The sequence below is a fragment of the Ovis canadensis genome, chromosome 14, assembly GCF_042477335.2.
Source record: "Ovis canadensis isolate MfBH-ARS-UI-01 breed Bighorn chromosome 14, ARS-UI_OviCan_v2, whole genome shotgun sequence".
Classification (NCBI taxonomy): domain Eukaryota; kingdom Metazoa; phylum Chordata; class Mammalia; order Artiodactyla; family Bovidae; genus Ovis; species Ovis canadensis.
Window position 1 is genome coordinate 64,706,898 of NC_091258.1, and position 8,283 is coordinate 64,715,180.

The 8,283-nt window shown below is 40.5% G+C and overlaps 2 non-coding genes across 2 annotated transcripts; one reads left to right on the forward strand and one right to left on the reverse strand.

Annotated features, from left to right (window-relative positions):
* Window positions 1–398: 398 nt before the first annotated feature.
* On the forward strand, window positions 399–471 carry TRNAG-UCC (transfer RNA glycine (anticodon UCC)). The gene has a single exon. It is a non-coding gene; the product is annotated as a tRNA-Gly (tRNA).
* Window positions 472–3,097: 2,626 nt separating this feature from the next.
* On the reverse strand, window positions 3,098–3,170 carry TRNAE-UUC (transfer RNA glutamic acid (anticodon UUC)). The gene has a single exon. It is a non-coding gene; the product is annotated as a tRNA-Glu (tRNA).
* Between the last annotated feature and the right edge of the window lie 5,113 nt (window positions 3,171–8,283).

Sequence of the window (8,283 nt, forward strand, 5' to 3'; positions counted from 1 at the left end):
AGCAGAGGATGAGATGGTTAGATAGCATCACTGACTCAACCGACACGAATTTGAGCAAACTCTGGGAGACAGTGGAGAACAGGGAAGCCTGGAGTGCTGCAATCCATGGGATCGCAAAAAGTTGGACTTAGCAACTGAACAACAACAAATAAATCATCTAGTGCGCTAGCAGATTGGAAAAAAATGTTCATTTTCCTTCCCTAGGAACCCAGGAAATGCAAACTGAAAAACAATCTATTACCTTGGCAACTTTTCAAACAAAGGAGGAAACTAGTCAGAAATGAGCAAAGTTCGTTCAAGACAAAATTTTAAAACAGTGTTTTGATTTCTTCAGCATGTCTCAAGACACATGGCTCAAGTTTCTGACTCATTTTAAAAGACAGAAATAATAGGTGACCTCCCTGGTGGTCCAATGGTTAAGACTCTGAGCTTCCACTGCAGGGGGCCTAGGTTCAATCCCTGGTCAGGGAACTAAGATCCCACATGCCACATGTCACAGAAAAAAAACAAAAAAAAATTACATTGTGGAGTTGAAAAATACTAGTAAGCACTTGGAAAAAAAAGTTTGGCCGGACCTGCTGAGACTCTGACTTTGTAATTTCACATCTGGGTATACACCCAAGAAATATGAGCGCATATAGCCATGGACAAGGATATTGGTGGCAGCTTTATCCATAATAACTAAAGACAGTTCAGGTATGACCTAAATCAAATCCCTTATGATTATATAGTGGAAGTGAGAAATAGATTTAAGGGCCTAGATCTGATAGAAAGAGTGCCTGATGAACTATGGAATGAGGTTCGTGACATTGTACAGGAGACAGGGATCAAGACCATCCCCATGGAAAAGAAATGCAAAAAAGCAAAATGGCTGTCTGGGGAGGCCTTACAAATAGCTGTGAAAAGAAGAGAAGTGAAAAGCAAAGGAGAAAAGGAAAGATATAAGCATCTGAATGCAGAGTTCCAAAGAATAGCAAGTAGAGATAAGAAAGCCTTCTTCAGCGATCAATGCAAAGAAATAGAGGAAAACAACAGAATGGGAAAGACTAGAGATCTCTTCAAGAAAATTAAAGATACCAAGGGAACATTTCATGCAAAGATGGGCTCGATAAAGGACAGAGATGGTCTGGACCTAACAGAAGCAGAAGGTATTAAGAAGAGGTGGCAAGAATACACGGAAGAACTGTACAAAAAAGATCTTCACGACCCAGATAATCATGATGATGTGATCACTAATCTAGAGCCAGACATCTTGGAAAGTGAAGTCAAGTGGGCCTTAGAAAGCATCACTATGAACAAAGCTAGTGGAGGTGATGGAATTTCAGTTGAGCTGTTTCAAATCCTGAAAGATGATGCTGTGAAAGTGCTGCACTCAATATGCCAGCAAATTTGGAAAACTCAGCAGTGGCCACAGGACTGGAAAAGGTCACTTTTCATTCCAATTCCAAAGAAAGGCAATGCCAAAGAATGTTCTAACTACCGCACAATTGCACTCCTCTCACATGCTAGTAAAGTAATTCTCAAAATTCTCCAAGCCAGGCTTCAGCAATACGTGAACCGTGAACTTCCAGATGTTCAAGCTGGTTTTAGAAAAGGCAGAGGAACCAGAGATCAAATTGCCAACGTCCGCTGGATCATGGAAAAAGCAAGAGAGTTCCAGAAAAACATCTATTTCTGCTTTATTGACTATGCCAAAACCTTTGACTGTGTGGATCACAATAAGCTGTGGAAAATTCTGAAAGAGATGGGAATACCAGACCACCTGACTGCCTCTTGAGAAGTCTGTATGCAAGTCAGGAAGCAACAGGTGGAACTGGACATGGAACAAAAGACTTGTTCCAAATAGGAAAAGGAGTATGCCAAGGCTGTATATTGTCACCCTGTTTATTTAACTTCTATGCAGAGTACATCATGAGAAACGCTGGACTGGAAGAAACACAAGCTGGAATCAAGATTTCTGGGAGAAATATCAATAACCTCAGATATGCAGATGACACCACCCTTGTGGCAGAAAGTGAAGAGGAGCTAAAAAGCCTCTTGATGAAAGTGAAAAAGCGAAAAAGTTGGCTTAAAGCTCAACATTCAGAAAACGAAGATCATGGCATCCGGTCCCATCACTTCAAGGGAACTAGATGGGGAAACAGTAAAAACAGTGTCAGACTTTATTTTTTGGGTCTCCAAAATCACTGCAGATGGTGACTGCAGCCATGAAATTAAAAGACGCTTACTCCTTGGAAGAAAAGTTATGACCAACCTAGATAGTATATTCAGAAGCAGAGACATTACTTTGCCGACTAAGGTCCGTCTAGTCAAGGCTATGGTTTTTCCTGTGGTCATGTATGGATGTGAGAGCTGGACTGTGAAGAAGGCTGAGCACCGAAGAATGGATGCTTTTGAACTGTGGTGTTGGAGAAGACTCTTGAGAGTCCCTTGGACTGCAAGGAGGTCCAACCAGTCCATTCTGAAGGAGATCAGCCCTGGGATTTCTTTGGAAGGAATGATGCTAAAGCTGAAACTCCGGTACTTTGGCCACCTCATGAGAAGAGTTGACTCATTGGAAAAGACTCTGATGCTGGGAGGGATTGGGGGCAGGAGGAGAAGGGGATGACAGAGGATGAGATGGCTGGATGGCATCACGGACTCGATGGACGTTGAGTCTGAGTGAACTCCGGGAGATGGTGATGGACAGGGAGGCCTGGAGTGCTGCGATTCATGGGGTCGCAAAGAGTCGGACATGACTGAGCGACTGAACTGAAAGACTGGAAACAACCCAAATATCCATCAACAATGCATGCATGTGTGCTAAGTCGCTTTAATTGCGTCCAACTCTGCGACCCTATGGATTCTACGGACAGCTCTCCAGGCTCCTCTGTCCATGGGATTCTCTGGGCAAGAATACTGGAGTGGGTTGCCGTGCTCTCCTCCAGGTTACCTTTCCAACCCAGGGATCACACCCCCATCTCTTAATATCTCCTGCATTGGCAGGCAAGTTCTTTACCACTAGTGCTACTTGGGAAGCCGTCCATCAACAATAGACTTAATGCTTCACCGAAATATATATATTTTTTGGCTGCACCTCGCAGCTTGGGGATCTTATTTCCCCCACCAGGGATTGAACCTGGGTCCCTGTCAGCGAAAGCAACGAGTCCTAACCACTGGACCACCAGGGAATTCCCTTCACAGCAACTTAAAAAATAACAGTACAGCTACATGCAATAACATGGTTGAATCTTACAACATAATGTTGAGTGAAAGACCTCAGGGACAGAAGACTGCATAACTGAAAGATTCCTTTCATGCAAGTATCGACTCGCGGTGATAGAACGCTAACAGCCAGCCCTGGGCGTTACTGACTGGAGGAGGGCACAAGGAAACCTTCTGGAATGATTAGAGTGTTCTGTCTCCGGACCTCAGGGGTGGTGACATGAATGAGCATATATATATATATATATATATATAATACTATATATAGTATTTTTATATAATACTATGTAATACTCAGTTAAGTCGCTCAGTAGTATCCGACTCTTTGCTACCCTGTGAACTGTAGCCCACCAGGCTCTTCTGTCCATGGGATTCTCCAGGCAAGAATACTGGAGTGGGTTGCCATTTCCTTCTCCAGGGGATCTTCCTGACCCAGGAATCAAACCCAGGTCTCCCGCATTAGAGGCAGACACTTTAACCTCTGAGCCACCAGGGAAGCCGAATACTATATACAGTATAATATATAATGTATATTAATATATCTTATAATATTATATATAATAATATAATATATTATAGTATATTATATAACATTAATATACAATATAAATATTATATATAATATATATGAACATATTATTATATTATAAATCAATATTATAATTATAAATTATAATTATATTATATAATTATATAAATATTATATTATATAAATATATAATCATATTATTTTATTATACTTTATATATTATATATTGTAATATATGTAATATAATATTTTATATAATTAATTATAATATATTCTTATATATTGTTATATTATATTAATATATAATATAAAATTATAAAATTATAAACATTAATATATTATTAATGTATTATATTAGTAATATTATTAATAATTAACAATTATTATTAACTAATAATATTGTATTAATAACAGTTTAAATATTATATAAATTATTATAATGTAAATATAATAATATATTATATGAATAATATATTATATTATATAATGAAAATTATATATTATATAATTATATATTAATTTATTGTATTTTATACATTTTATATTGTATGTTATATAATTATATTTTATATATAATATATATAATGTTATAGAGATATATATTTATATTATATATTATATATCTACATATTATATTGCATATTATATATTCATTTCTGTTACATATAATAATATTGCATATAATAAATATAATATATTATATTTTATATATTATATATTAATATTATTATATAATATTATATACAATGTAATATTGTATATTATATAATATAATTATATATAAAACAATTATATTAAAATATAACATATAATTATATACAAATAATTATATTAAATATATTATATAATTATATATTATATAATGTATTATACATATTTTATATATATTATATTTATATAATATGTAACCAGGCTTCCCTGGTGGCTCAGACAGTAAAGAATCTACCTTCAAGGTAGGAGACCCAGGTTCAATTCCTAGGTCGGGAAGATCCCATGGAGAAGGGAATGGCTACCAGTATTCCTGCCTGACTAATTCCATGGACAGAGGAGCCTGGCAGGCTACAGTTCATTTTATAAGTATATGCATATATCGAGCTGTACACTTCAGTTTTGTGCTCTAAGTTACACAATAATTAAAAATGTAAATTTTTAAAATTTTTAATGAATAGAATAAACAACTAATACGTTGGTGCATTCAAGGCATGAAATAGCAGAATGCAGGACTGGTCCAGTGGGGTGCACGCATGGAGAATTGGGGCCCAGGGGTTCAGATGCCCTGTCTCACCACAAGGTGGCTCTCTCCTCCCTCAAGACTCAAGTCTCCGGGAGGGAAAACCAACTGAAGATGACATTGCTCACTTAGAAATATTCCTCAAGGTGCAAGGTTGTGTGCTCCAGAAAGGAGAGCGTAGGCCTAGGGTAGAAATGCTGTGCATTGATGCTGGCCTCACTACAGAGGATTGTAGCCCTTTCAAAACAAGGGACTGAATCCCAGCTTTGTCACTCCCTAGCTGTGTGACCTTGGAAATATTCATTAACTTCTCTGTGCCCCAGTATCCTCATTTGTACAGTGGAATAATCATAATTTGTAGTGTGGTTGTTGTTGTCCGTTCATGCAAAATGACTTAGTCTTCATGAAGCTCTTAGAACATCACCTTGTACAGAAGAAGAGCTCTGGGACTTCCCTGATGGTCCAGTGGTTAGGACTCTGCCTTTCCACTGCAGGGGGCACAGGTTTGATCCCTGGTCAAAGAACTAAGATCCCATAAGCTGGGCAGCATGGCAAAAAAAAAGAAGAGCTCAAAGTCATTATCAGAATAATATTGAGATGAAATCTCAGTAATGAATAGGGGAAGACCTGGCCACCCACTTCTGCAGGGACCAATTGGGTATGGAGAGCCTTGCCAAGCAGGAGATGTCATTTTGGGTTCTGTGTTCTTTTGTCAGAGCCTGATGGCCCACTCACAGCCACCACAGCCAGTGCTGATTCAGATCTGTGACCCATAGAGGGTGACACGAATCTTTCTGTTGGTACCGAAACTGTGGCTCGGTGTGGGAGACAGAATGTGTACGCACGTGCTCAACTGCTTCAGTCGTGTCCGACTCTGTGTGACCCGGTGGACTGTAGCCCCCAGGCTCCTCTGTCCATGGGGTTCTCCAGGCAGAAATACTGGAGCGGGTTACCATTTCCTCCTCCATGGATCTTCCCGACTCAGGGATTGAGCCCGTGCCTCTTTTGTCTCCTGAATTAAGCAGGTGGATTCTTTACCACTAGTGCCACCTGGGAAGCCCGGGAGATAGAATAATGCCCCCCCTAGAATTTCCACATCCTAATCCCTAGGACCTGTGACTATGTGATGCTGTGTGGCAAAAGGGGATTTGCAGGTGTGCTTAACTCAAGCATCTTGAGATGGGAAGATTATCCTGACAACTATCAGGAAAGGTCCAGTGTAACTACTTGGGTCTTTATACAAGGGAGGCAAGAGGGTCAGAGTCAGAGAAGGAGATGTGTGGACAGAAGCGGAAGTCAGAGTTATGTGGCTGGGAGCCAAGGAATGCAGGCAGCCTCTGGAAACTGGAAAAGGCAAGGAGCAGATTCTTTCTTAGAGCCTCCTTTTTTTTTTCCTTTTAAAAAATATTTATGAATTTGGCTGCACCAGGTCTTGTGGGGTCTTTAGTTCCAGCATGCGAACGCTTAGTTGCATCATGCGGGATCTAGTTCCCTGAGCAGAGACAACCTGGGCCCCCTGCAATGGGAGCGTGAAGTCTTAGCCACTGGACCATGAGGGAAGTCTCTTTTGAAAGAAGATGGCTTTTGATTTTAGCCCAAGAAGACCTATGCAAGATTTCTGACCTCCAGAACTGTAAGATAATAAACTTGTGTTATTCTAAGCCATTAAGATTGTGGTCAGCTGTTATAGCAGCGATTGGAAACTAATACACTCAATGTAAGTAATGTCTGGGCAATTTGGTGGTGTTTGTAGCTGTACGTCTAAATTTTTTTTTTAAACAGGCAATACGATCCCCTGGTTCAAAATTCAGCAAGTGTATACAACTACTTGAGAAAACTGTTTCTCAGTATTCTGCTAAACATATATTATATATATATATATATATATATATCTCTTTTAACCCTGCACTTGCAGCCCTGCCTACATACTGAATAGGAGGGCATAGGTATGTCCACCAAAGGACTCAGACAAGAATGTTCCTGGCAGCAATATTTGCAGTTGTCAAAAATTGGACATATGGGACTCTCAGAACTCAACCTAGCTCAAGACTCTGTCTGGAAGCACTTTCTAATCGTTGGGCTGTCCCTGCACCTGGGCAGCCTTCCCGGGAGGTTGGTGGGCACAGGCTGAGGGTGCCAGGGTGTGGGCTGATAATGTCCTTCCAGCTCCAAGCTGGGTGCAGTGATAGGAGTGGGAAGAGCCTGGAACATCATCAGTATTACAAGAGCCCAACACTGAACCCAGATCCTTTGCCCTGGGCCAGAATAATATCTCTGCGTGGCTGGCACCTCCCCTGTACCTCCTACTGCTTTGAGATAAGGATCAAGAAATTTGAGCTCTGATTGGTTACACATAGGGAAAATAATTAATACTCCAAATGCATGATGCTGCTGTGTGCTAAGTTGCTTCAGTCCTGTCCGACTCTTTGCGACCCTCTGAACTGCAGCCTGCCAGGCTTCTCTGTCCATGGGATTCTCTAGGCCAGAATAGTGGTGTGGGTTGCCATGCCCTCCTCCAGGGGATCTTCCTGACCCAGAGATCAAACCAAGTCTCATGTCTCCTGCATTGACAGCCGGCTTCTTTACCACTAGGGCCACTTGGAAAAGCCAAATGAATGATACAGCTTCCAAATGTGAAAGAATGGGCTTGGGCTTGCCAGATTAGCTGTAAAAGGATTGCTGTTATTCCAGACTTGACTTTCTCAAAGCCTATGAGCCCTGAGAATAGGGAGGCTACTCCAGATCAAGAGTCAGGAAAAACCCACACCCGCAGTTCCTGTAAGAATGACAGCTGCAGAGACCAGCCCCTCCGTTCCGCATGCTGTGTTGCCAGAGAGATGGGAGCGTGCCTGCGTCCCGGTCAGGCCTCTGTGCCCAGACAGCTGTCTCCATTCTGAGGGTGACAGCCCAGTAAGCCTCGCTTAAAAAAAAAAAAAAATACCCAGGGAAGTTCTAGAATCATCTGGATCCAATCATTTTTACAAGCAGCAAAAGTTCTGGGAAACTTACTTGTGGAAACCACTCAATTTTCTTCGCTCGTCAAATGGAGGTAATCATAATCTGGCTATAGGGAACTGCTGGGATGATTAAGTGGCTTCCGCAGGGCACACAAGAAGGAATGCGGGTTTGCAGGGCTCAAAGCTTACACAAGAACTAGGAGGAAAGATTTCGAAATGACTCCAAAGATCTTAGGATGCATGAATCCCTCAACTGCACCTTTATTTACAAAGCAAGGCTTCATTGAGCTAAAGACAAAAATTCAGAAAAACATAGCCCATGTATAACTGAATGATAAATAGATCTAAATTAATATATTTAG